This window comes from Schistocerca gregaria, chromosome 7 (assembly GCF_023897955.1).
Source record: "Schistocerca gregaria isolate iqSchGreg1 chromosome 7, iqSchGreg1.2, whole genome shotgun sequence".
NCBI classification, from domain to species: Eukaryota; Metazoa; Arthropoda; class Insecta; order Orthoptera; family Acrididae; genus Schistocerca; species Schistocerca gregaria.
In genome coordinates, this window is record NC_064926.1 from 307,893,743 (window position 1) to 307,906,855 (window position 13,113).

General features: G+C 43.5%; 1 protein-coding gene across 1 annotated transcript in view; it reads right to left on the bottom strand.

The window, feature by feature from the left end:
• The window catches only part of LOC126281942 (tyrosine-protein phosphatase non-receptor type 9), a 769,005-nt gene that overhangs the window by 587,855 nt on the left and 168,037 nt on the right, over positions 1-13,113 (bottom strand). The window lies entirely within an intron of this gene.

Sequence of the window (13,113 nt, forward strand, 5' to 3'; positions counted from 1 at the left end):
TCGGAAAGGATCAACAAATTAGAACAGCGTTGGACGAAGCGTATAAGTCTAAAAGGAGACTATGTCGGAAAAATAAAAATGGTTTACCCCAAACATGTAAGTAGCTTTTATTTTTGCACGGACTTTTCAAACTCCCCTCGTATGGTTCAAGTTTCACCGATCTATGTTACTTGGCAGTGACACATCACGCGAAAGTAGTTTTGCACACCACTGTACAAGGTCTGTTCAAAAAATTCCGGAACATTCGTAATTTCGCCTCAATGGTGTGTTGGTGCGAAACACGGTTGGCATCCCCGCACACGCCTCTGTTTAACGTGTAACTGCCGGAAGTTTCATTGTTGTATGTCCGTTAGTTATTGACTGTTCAGTGGTGTATTGAGTAGAACGTTGTGTCGAACAATTTGAGAATTTCGAGATGGCCGACTCTGAGAGCAACGCGTCTGCATTAAATTCTGCGTGAAAATCGAGAAAACCTGTATAGAGACACACCAAATGATGCAGAAGCCTACGGTGATGAGTGCTCAGGCCGTGATCGGTGTTACGAATGGTTCACACGGTTTGCAAATGGCTGGATGAAAGTTAAAGACGACCCTCGTGCAGGACCCCTTCGACGTCTACCTACGACGTTCACGTCAGGAACGTCAACGAAATTGTGCGTGCCAATCGAATGCTGACTGTCCGAGAGGTTGCAGAAGAATATAACATTTCAGTTGGATCACGTCATGAAATCCTCACACAGCATCCCGGAATGCATGGTGTTGCCGCCACGTTCGTCCCGCGGCCCACGAGTCGAGACCAGAAAGACCTTCGCCTCCCAAAGCGCTTCTGTAGCGCCAAATCTACATCTACGTGATTACTCTGCTATTCACAATAAAGCGCCTGGCAGAGGGTTCAATGAACCACCTTCAATCTACATCTACGTGATTACTCTGCTATTCACAATAAAGTGCCTGGCAGAGGGTTCAATGAACCACCTTCAAGCTGTCTCTCTACCGTTCCATACTCGACCGACACGCGGGAAAAACGAGCACTTAAATTTTTCTGTGCGAGCCCTGATTTTTCTTATTTTATCGTGATGATCATTTCTCCTTATGTATGTGGGTGTGCTAACAGAATGTTTTCGCAATTGGAGGAGAAAACTGGTGATTGAAATTTCATGAGAAGGTCCAGTCGCAACGAAAAACGTCTTTGTTTTAATGATTGCCACTCCAATTCACGTATCATGTATGTGACACTGTCTCCCCTGTTTCGCAATAATACAAAACGAGCTGCCCTTCTTTGTACTTTTTTGATGTCATCCGTCACTCCCACCTGATGCGGAAGCCACATCGCACAGCAGTACTCCAGAATAGGGCGGATAAGTGTAGTGCAAGCAGTCTCTTTACTAGACCTGTTGCACCTTCTAAGTGCTCTGCCAATGAATCGCAGTCTTTGGTTTGGGCTACCCACAATATTATCTATATGATCGTTCCAATTTAGGTGATTTGTAATTGTTATCCCCAAGTATTTAGTTGAAATTACAGCCTTCAAATTTCTGTGATTTATCGCGTAATCGAAATTTAGCTGATTTCTTTTAGTACTCATGTGAATAATTTCACCATTTTCCTTATTCAGGGTCAATTGCCACAATGGGTCGAGAAAGGTGCTGCAAGACCAAAAAGAGAATGATTAGTTTATCATGAATTCGTGCCACAGGGACAAACTGGTAATCGATAGTACTATCGAGACGTGTGGCGACTGCGTGAAAATGTAAGAAGCAAAAGGCCTGAAATCTACCAAGACAATTCATGGCTCTTGTATCACGATAACGCATCCGCATATTCATCCCTGTTGCTACGTAGCTATTGCACTAAAACGATATCACTGTGCTACCTCAACCTCCGTACTCTCCTGACCTAGCCCCTGCGGATTTTGTTTTTGTTTCCACAATTGAAAACCCCGGTGAATGGCCGAAGATTTGCAACGATAGACGACTTAAAGGAAAACAAGAGGCGTACCAAGACTTATTGCGGAACTGGAAACGGCGTTAGTAGCGGTGTACCAGTTGTGGAGGGGAGTATTTCGAAGGATATCATGCACAATAAGTAAAAGGTACGCGCAGAAAAGTTTTGTGGACAAACTTCTGGATGGCCGCACGGTTTGGGGCGCCGTGTCACGGACTGCGCGGCCCCTCCCGCCGGAAGTACGAGTCCCCCCTGTGTATGCTGTTCTTAGTATAAGTTAGTTTAAGTAGTGTTTAATTCTAAGGACCGATGACCTAAGCAGTTTGGTCCCTTAGGAATTCACACACATTTGAACATTTGAAACGTCCGGAATTTTTTGAACAGACCTCTGTTTCCACTCCAAAACGGCAATCGGCTCTCGCGCATCCCGCTTGGTCATTTATTTTGTAGTGAAGAAATAACATAAGAGACAGTTGACTTTTAGGTGTGTGCACAACGCCCATTGGCGTTTTTCAATCGATTACGTCTGTCGTAATATGACTGGTAAGTAATTTACAGGATATGTACAAGGGTTGCCCAGGAAGTACTGTCCCACATTTTATTCTCAGCTGATAACATTACGAATGCGTAACATTACGTATGAATTCTTTAAAGCTTCCACAGAGCGCACGCAATAGCGTAGCTGCTGCAATAGTTCAAAATGGCGTCTGTAAATAATTTATGATACAAAAGGCGTGTCCTCAATGAGTTTCTCACTGCGGGGAAACAAATTGCAACGAACAACCACGCATGTTTGTGTGAAGTCTGTGGAGCACCTGTAGTCGACACGAGTACAATTGATCGCTGGGTACAGAGGGTGAGGCCGTCACAGGAGCTCCAGGATTTGCAGCGAGCGCTGTCACCAACCACGGCTGTCACACCAGACAGCGTGCTGAGGTTCTCGTTGTTTTTAACATCTACGTTGTTGTGTTCTTTTCTGTACGTCAAGTGGTGTGCTTTAACTGTGTGTACATATGCAGTTCACTAAACTGTATGATTTGTAGGCCCATATTCGTAAAGTTACACATCAAACGACGCCACACACACTGAAGTGACGAGAGAACTTATCACAGGCAAATTACACAGTCCTTCTTTTATGAAAATGTTATCTGAAGGTTCAATGCACGCAATATGAAACATGTACTAAGAGTGGCGTGAGGCACTGTACCAGCTCGTATGTTAACAAAATATCTCAGGTTCTTTTTGCTTTGCAATTTCATTCAAGATTAACACTGCTTTACTGAAATGAGTTCGAGAAAGAAATATTATTGTTTGGCATATTTATCACTGATGATTTCGGAGTAAGATAATTTCTGCGAATTTACGTAGCTAAGACAAAAGATATCCGTTATGCAGCAACCACAAGAATTCAATAAAAACTACTATTAATCTTCGCAAATAAATTAAAATGACACTGACGTTAAATAGTATAATTAAAATGCAAACTTGGATATTATTTCTGCGGCTCTGCGCCATTTAATGTTGAAACTATTCAAATAAAACGTTGCAGCCGTGCAAATGGCCGACAACACTCAATCACAGGCTCGCGCTGTATTGCGCGTTCTGGTACTCTGAAAAAATAAATCATTTGTTTCCTAACATGTAGGAATGCTGAAGACACATAAATAAAGGTTTTAAGAGCAAATACGCACACCTATTTAACCAAAATGCAACGTAAGTACACTTACAATGTCTCTCACGTTTATCCTCATCCAAGATCGCGATCAGAGTAAGAAATTACATCAAAATTCGACTGTTTCACATATATTAATATTTTGAACAAAGAATAATATAAATAATAAATCGATATCGTTTCTAAATACAATTACGTTGAATGACGTGTTACTATTCGCCTATTGTCGCTGCTGATGTTAATCAACGAAACAAGTGTAGATGCAATTGGTCGCGCTCTTGGATACTCAAAAATGTGTACAAGATGGGCTCCACGTTATCTTAAGGTGGCACATACATTATGGAGAGAAAAAAAACATTTGTTCTGAGGTGTTGAAACGTTTTGAATCTGGAAGAGAGGCCTTCGTGGCACAAATTGTGGCGGTATTTTGTGACTGGACAGTGTGACTCTCGTCGATATGACACCAAGGGGCTGTACCATTAATTCGAAGGCATACTTGAACACATTAACCGCAATTACGAAGCGTTTAGAGCGATTTCGCCGTCACAACAACCCAGTGGACGTTTTGCTTCATCACGATAGGCTCGCCCTCACTCTGAACACATCAGGAAACAAGCTTGGACGCAGCTACCTCATCCTCCCTGTAGTCCTATCTGACTCTCTCAGACTTAACACTTGTTTGGGCCAGTACAAGATGCCACTCGTGGAAGATTTTGAGGGTGACCAGCAGGTGATTCACGCAGTTAAGAAAGGCCTTCGTGACCAGAACAAGAACTGCTACCGGCAGGGCATAAACGTCTTTGTGTTTCGCTGGAGAAAGGTCACAAAACTGGAAGAATATTACATGGAAGAATAGAGTGTGTAGAAAAATAATAAGTCTTTCATGAGTGTCGTTTTCATTGGGTGGAATAAATTGTGGGAGGAAAAACGTGCGCTTTACTTTGTGGGCGACGCTCGTACATATTTAGAAACAAAGTAAATAAATTCAACTTAAATGAAGCTACGTGCTAGTCAGATATTTTGAGAATCTACACTAACAACCCTGAACGTCGATTCGTCTTACGTTTTAAATTTTCATTAGTTATCTTAAGAAATATTAAGCATAAAACTCTTTATTATCGTGTTTCTTCATATCTAACCCTTTGATGCGTGGCTGATTTGGATTAAGGCGTTTTTGTAGACAGGCTTATGAACGAAAAGCTAACGAAAAATACACACATCAAAAAAAATTCCGAGAGTTCCCGAACCTACACAGAAAATTGGAACACAGATCAACATAAACATCATTTCCGCCCTTTTTATTGCTCATGAAAACCACACATTGCATATTGTACCACCATACAGCGAGACCTTCAGATGTGGTGGTCCAGATTGCTGCACGCACCAGTACTTCTGATACCCAGTAGCACGTCCTCTTGCATTCATGCATGCCTGTATCCGTCGTGGCATACTATCCACAAGTTCATCAACGCACTGTTGGTCCAGACTGTCCCACTTCTCAACGGCAATTCGGCATAGATCCCTCAGAGTTGTTGTTGGGTCACGTGGTTTATAAACAGCCCTTTTCAATCTATCCCAGGAATGTTCGATAGGGTTCATGTCTGGTGAACATGCTGGCCACTCTAATCGGGATATGTCGTTATCCTGAAGGAAGTCATTCACAAGATGTGCGCGATGGGAGCGCGCGAATTGTCGTCCCTGAAGACGAATACCTCGCCAATATGCTGCCGATATGGTTGCACTATCGGTCGGAGGATGGCACTCACATATCGTACAGCCGTTACCGCGACTTCCATGACTAACAGCGGCTTACGTCGGCCCCACATAATGCCACCCCAAAACAGCAGGGAACCTCCACCTTGCTGCACTAGCTGGACAGAGTGTCTAAGGCGTTCAGCCTGACCGGGTTGCCTCCAAACACGTCTCCGGCGATTGTCTGGTTGAAGGCATATGCGACACTCATCGGTAGAGAGAACGTCATGCCAATCCTGAGCGGTCCATTTGGGATGTTGTTGGGCCCATTTGTACCGCGCTGCATGGTGTCGTGGTTGCAAAGATGGACCTCGCCATGGACGTCGGGAGTGAAGTTGCAGATCATGCAGCCTATTGCGCACAGTCTGAGGGGGTCGTAATACGACGCCCTGTGGCTGCACGAAAAGCATTATTCGACATCGTGGCGTTGTTGTCAGGGTTCTCTCGACTCATAATCCGTAGGTATCGGTTCTCCACTGCAGTAGTAGCCCTTGGGCGTCCTGAGCAAGGCACGTCATCGACAGTTCCTGTCTCTCTGTATCTCCTCCATGTCCGAATAACATCGCTTTGGTTCACTCCGAGACGCCTGGACAGTTCCCTTGTTGAGAGCCCTTCCTGGAACAAAGTAACAATGAGGACGCGATCGAACCGCGGTATTGACCGCCTAGGCATGGTTGAGCTACAGACAACACGAGCCGTGTGCCTCCTCTTTGGTGGAATGACTGGAACTGATAACTGATCGGCTGTCGGACCCCCTCCGTTTAATAGGCACTGCTCATCCATGGTTGTTTACATGTTTGGGCGGGTTTAGTGACATCTCTGAACAGTCAAAGGGGCTGTGTCTGTGATACAATATCCACAGTCAGCGCCTATCTTCAGAAATTCTGGGAACCAAGGTGATGCAAAACTTGTGTGTGTGCTATTACATTTTTTTGCAAAATATTTTTATTGCCAGTGTAAAATTGGCACCTCGGATGAACAGAATAGTGCTTTTGAGTATTGTCGTACCAGTGTACCAATTTTGTCCCTAATACATTAAATGAAATTATTATCTAATGACTGAAAATGTATGTCCTTTACTGTGTCCCATTTTGAGGTCCTCGCCCCACAATGTATTAACCACCAGCAACTAAGCCGCGATTTTTCGAAAATGAGATCTGGCAGTAATACACATTGGCACACTTTCGCAAGAAACACTAAGGTACAATGCAGCATTATGGAGCTAACGCTTCTTGACGCATAAATAGCGATTCAGATGCAGAAATCGGTTAATACTTTGTAACTATCCACATGCAGTACATGAACACTAACAGTAGCATGCAAAAAGCAACAAAGAATGATAGCCTCAGTATAAGTGCTGCTCGAAACCGTTTACATGATTTTTAGACGGAAGGCGAAGAGGCAGACTACACTGCAATAGGGTCTTGCTTGTGTCTATCATTTGGCTTCGACGTCCGGCTACTGTTATGATTAGGAGATAATGATTTCCTCTGTTTGTTGCCGGTTGTCGTTAGAGTCAACACAGCACTTCTCTCAACATCAACAAGGCTGACCGTTTTCGTGACCAGTACTCCGGCAAGACGGACCCCAACAATCACGCGATCATACTGTTAATATGTTAGAGGTGAGCATCGACTGATACTGCGAGTGGAAGCCAATGTGTCACAGTGAAACAGATCACCGTTCTCTTTAATAAAGTGGTAACTAAACTCATTTCTATGTCAGCAGTTTCGCGAGCTTTTTAGCACGTGGTATTCTGGAGGATATGGATACATTTGAATCCATGGTAACTATGGCTTATAGATGATAAATACCCGAATCTGCTCGCCGGTATCTGAACTGGAGTGCTGCTGGTTGGAAATAAGTCACTTCCTCCGACGCAATACGTTTCCTGCTTCCGACCATTCATGGAAGTCGGCGCGTCCGGGAAGAATATTTCTTTAACTCTTTCTCAAAAATAAGACAAAAGGTACTGGTGAACACCCAATGGTTTTATTGTTTTATTTGCCTGACAGATTATTCCCTTCAGGCGATATGTTTTCGTGACATTATCCTACACCATTAACCCACGTCAAAGCTGCCCTTTGATGCACCTGTTTATGACTCCATCATCAAAAGTCCTAACTTACTGGTACCTACAGAGAGGATGGGCATTTTATAAGGCTAGAAATGTCCACAAGTGAACAAAGCGGCACTACTCAAAGGTGTTTACTGCAGTACACCACCTCTGGAAGAAAGGAAGATTAGTATCTATGGTTCCATCGATGATGAGGTCATTCCACAAGTGAACAAAGCAGCACTACTCAAAGGTGTTTACTGCAGTACACCACCTCTGGAAGAAAGGAAGGTTAGTATCTATGGTTCCATCGATGATGAGGTCATTAGAAACAGAACAACCCTCGGACTGTACGCATTGGGAAAGGAAACATATTATGTCCTTTTAGAGAGACCCATTCCGTTCAGCACATATTGGTAAATATGGGGTTAAGGAAATAAGGGCAAATGAGTGTACATGTTGACCCAATGACATCAGCAACCATGTTTGCAGTAGGCATGGAGTTATCGACATTAGACCATAATCAACGGAAACTTGTTGCTTAGTCGAACCAGGTTTCTTTTTACAGGTGAGTCCGGATACGCCATTTTCCAGGCCGACTGGGGTAGTATTATTCTATCGGTAACATTCACCTGGGCTTCCATGGCATCTTTGCTAGAAATCGAAAGCACCATGACCGCTGTGGACAACGTGAGCATTACCGCGGACCACCTGCATCCTTTTCTTCTCGATTTCTTCCCTGATGGTGACGCCATCTTCCTGCAGGACGACTGCCCATGTCGCAAGACCAGAATCGGGCTACAATGGTTCGAGGAGCATGACGGTGAACTCACGTTACGTCTTGGCCACCAAATTTGCCTGGCTTGAATCCGATGGAGCAGATCTGAGGCGCCAGTTCGCTCCTACGAGCCACAGGCCCGTGATTTAAGGCAACTACGTGACATATGTGAACATCTGGAGGATTTTTCGAATCCATACCGCACAGCTGCTGTATTACGTTCCAAATGTGGAATAACATTCTATGGCGCCGGTAGTCACAATGTTATGAGCTCGTGTATACGATGCAACTACCTCAGCACCTCTACCGTCATGTTCGCCGTGTGAATCCACTGCCACGTAAAATTCGACTGTTGCAGGAATCACCTGCATACAGCACAGCATGCGACGTCCGATGAGAAGTGTCAGCAGTAGACGGCGTCAACTCCAGGCAACACCTTCTAATTAAAAAGACAAACTGAAGTAGAAAGGCAAGGGCTACCAGGAGCAATCAAGTACGAGGGTCACTCCAAAAGAAATGCACACTATTTTTGTAAAAATACAGATTTAATTCTGCATGTGTGAAAGTTTTACAGTGTGTAGATACATCCTTCCCGCTTGTTTTTAAACGTAGTTCAACCTGTTCCCGTGAGTGGCGCCGTCTCATCATGTCTTCAAGGTTGCTGCTACACTTGACGTTCGTCTGAAGCAACGTGCTGTCATAGAATTCCTGTGCTGTGAAAACAAGACCGTGGGAAACATCCACAAGAGGTTGAAAAAGATGTATGGAGATGCTGCTGTCGATCGCAGTACAGTTAGTCGGTGGGCAAGCAGGTTACGTGATGAAAGCGGGCACGGCAATATTGAGTATTGTCCTCGCAGCGGCAGGCCTCGTACCGCACACACTCCAGGCAATGTGCAGAGGGTTAACGAATTGGTGCCTGCTGACAGACGCATCACAGTGAACGAATTGTCACGCTATGTTGGGGTAGGAGAAGGAAGTGTTAGCAGAATACTGAAAGTGTTTGCGTTAAAAAAGGTTTGTGCCAGGTGGGTTCGCAGAATGTTGACAGTGGCTCACAAAGAAACAAGAAAAACGGTATGCAGCGAACTTTTGGAAAAGTACGAGAATGGTGGAGATGAATTTCTTGGAAGAACTGTGACAGGAGATGAAACATGGCTCCATCATTTTTCACCAGAGACGAAGAGGCAATCAATGGAGTGGGAAGATGCAATTTCACCCCAGAAAAAACCAAATTCAAAACCACACCTTCTGCTGGAAAAGTTACGGCTGTGGTGTTTCTCGATTCCGAAGGACTCTTGCTTGTGGACATCATGCCAAGTGGAACCACCATAAATTCTGGTGCATGTGTGACGACACTGAAGAAATTTCAAGATCGACTGAGTCGTGTTCGACCACATCGGCAAAAGCAGGATGTTTTGCTGTTGCACGACAATGCACGGCCACATGTCGGTCAAAAAACCATAGAAGCGATCACAAAACTCGGATGGACAACAATGAAACATCCGCCTTACAGTCCTGACCTGGCTCCATGTGATTTGCATCTGTTTGGGAAACTGAAAGACTCTCTTCGTAGAGCAAGGTTTGAAGATGATGACTCTCTTGTGCACGCTGCCAAACAGTGGCTCCAACAGGTTGGTCCACAATTTTACCGTGTGGGTATACAGGCGCTGGTTCCAAGATGTCGTACGGCAGTTGAGAGAGATGGAAATTAGGTGGAGAAACGAAAATACTGTTCCTAAAGGATGTATCTACACACTCTAAAACGTTCAAACATGTAGAATAAAAGACGGATTAAAAAAAATAGTGTGCATTTCTTTTAGAGTGATCCTCGTACTTTCATGACTTTAGGTTGGCATCATTGAGCTGAGAACAGCTGACGAATAATCACTGTTTTGTTTATAACGTCAATATTGCATTAAGGTACACCCGTGGTCTAGGGATAGCGTCTTTGATTAGTAATCAAAACATCCTCACTCACGGGTTCGAAATCCGCCGCCGCTTAAATTCTGACAAAAAACATCAGACTTCCCGCATAACAAGTCACCCTTATTCGGCCAACGGCCTTATCAAAGAGGGCGGAGGAGTGTATAGAAGTTCAGGACATTCTCTTACCCTTGGTGTGGGAAACTTTCCCCACAGGCGGAAGAATCAGCAATGATCGATGGCATAAGGACGAAGAAGACAATGGGAACCACTGCATCAAGGACACACAGAGTGTATCCAAAGGAAAAGCAGCCTGTAAATGAGAAGGTTGATGATCTTTCCGATGGCAAAAGATTCCGGACCAGTCCCTCATTCGGATCTCCAGAAAACGATTGCCAAGGGGGAAGAACCACGAGAAAAAGACTCAATAACCAACGGAAGGATAACGTTCTGCGACCTGGGCGTGGAATGTCAGAAATTTGAACGTGGTAGGGAAGCCTGAAAATCTGAAAACTGAAATGCTAAGACTCAGTCCAGATATAGTGGGGCTTAGTGAAGTGAAAAGAGAAGAAGACAAGGATTTCTGGTCAGATGTGTGTAGAGTAATATCACCAGCAGTAGGAAATGGTATAACGGGGGTAGAATTCCTTATGAATAGAAAGGTAGGACAGAGAATAAGTTACTGTGAACAGTTCAGTGATAAGATCGCTCTCATCAGAATCGACAGAAAACCAACACCGACAACAATAGTTCAGGTATACATGCCGACGTTGCAAACCGAAAATTAAGAGCTATAGAAAGTATACAGAATATTGAACGGGTAATACAGTACGTAAAGGAAGATGCAAATCTAATAGTCATAGGTGACTGGAATGCGGTGCTAGGGGAAGCAGCAGAAAAACGGGTTACGGGAAATTATGGGCTTGGTACCAGGAATGAGAGAGAGGAGAAGGTACTGGGAATGAGAAATGGGAAAGACTAATTGAGTTCTGCAATAAATTTCAGCTAGTAACTGTGAATCCTCTGCTCAAGAATCACAAGAGGAGGAGGTAACCTTGGGAAAGGCCTGGGGATACGGGGAGATTTCAGTTAGATACATCATGGTCAGACAGGGACTCCGAACTCAGATAATGGGTTGTAAGGCATACCCAGGACCAGATACAGACTGAGACCACAATTCAGTAGTGATTTCGAGTAGACTGAAGTTTAAGAGACTGGTCGGGAAGATTCAATGCACAGTGAAGTTGGACACGGAAGTACTAGGGAATGACGCGCTACCCTTAAAGTTGTCTAAGACTATAGATACTGCGATAAGCAATAGCTCAGTAGGCATTTCAGTTGAACAGGAATGGTCATCTGTAAAAAGGGCAATCACAGAAGTTGGAAAGAAAAACATAGGTGCAAAGATAGTAACTGCGAAGAAACCGTCGATAATAGAAGAAATATTTCAGTTGATCTGTAATACAGAAATATTAGTCACTTAGGAATGAAGCAAATAGAGGTGCAGAGAGGCTAAGACGGAAGGGCGACATGAAAACTGTGAAGAAATCTAAAAGGAAATGATGATCGGAAGGACTGACTCAGCATATAGAAACTCAAAACAATTTTAGATGAAATTAAAAGCAAGGGCGGTAGCATTAATAATGCAAGGGGAATTCCGTTGTGAATTGCAGAGGAAAGATCGGACAAGTGGAAAGAGTACACTGAATGCGTCAATGAGGGGGAAGACTTGAATGACGATGTGGCACAAGAAATAGAGGTAAATATAGAACAGTTTAGGGATCCAGTATTAGAATCTGAATTTAAAAGAGCTTTGGAAGACATAAGCTCGAATAAGGCAGAAGCGACTGACAAAATTCCAGCAGAATTTCTAAAGTCATTGGAGGAAGTGGGAACAAAATGACTATTAACATTGGTGTTTAGAGTATGTAAGTCTGGCGATAAACTATCTTACTTTCGGAAAAACATCATTCACACAATTCCGAAGGTCGCAAGAGCCGACAAGTGCGAGAATTATCGCACAATCAGCTTCATAGCTCATGCATACCAGTTGCTCACAAAAATATCATACAGAAGAATGGAAAAGAAAGCTGAGGATGTATTAGACGATGGTCAGTTTTGCATTAGGAAAGGAAAAGGCACTAGAGAGGCAGTTCTGATGTTGCGATTGGTAATGAAAACAAGACTAAACAAAAATCAAGGCTGTTTCATTGGATTTGTCGATCTGGGAAAAGCGTTCGACAATGTAAAATGGTGCAACGTATTCGAAATTCTGAGATAAGTAGGTGTAAGCTATCAGGAAAGACGGGTAATATACAATATGTAAAGGAGCCAAGAGAGAGTAATAAGAATGTGAGGCCATGAACGAAGTGCTGGGATTAAAAAGTGTGTGAAACAGGAATGTAGTCATTCGCCCCCTACTTTTAATCTATACATCGATGAACCACTGAAAGGAATAAAACGAAGGTACAAGAGAGGACTTAAAATTCAACTTGAAAGCATATCAATGATAAGATTCGCTGAGGGCATTGCTATACTGAATGACAGTGAAAAGTATTAACAGGATCTGCTGAATGGAACGAACAGACTAATGAGCACAGAATATGGCCTGAGAGTAAATCAAAGAAAGGCGGAAATAATGAGACGCAGCAGAAATGAAAACGGAGAGAAATTTAACATCAGGATTGGTGATCACGAAGTAGAAGAAGTTAAGGAATTCTGCTACCTAGACAGCAAAATAACCTATGACGGACGGAGGAAGAAGGACATAAAAGGCAGACTAGCACTGGAAAAAAAGGGCATTCCTGTCCAAGAGACGTCCACTAGTACCAAACATAGGCTTTAATTTGGAGAAGAAATTTCTGAGAATGTACGTTAGGAGCACAGCATTGTGTGGTAGTGAAATAATCTTTTGAGATGTAGTGCTACAGAAGAACGTTGAAAATTGAATTAGCTGATAAGGTAAGAAATGCAAGGTTCTCTGGAG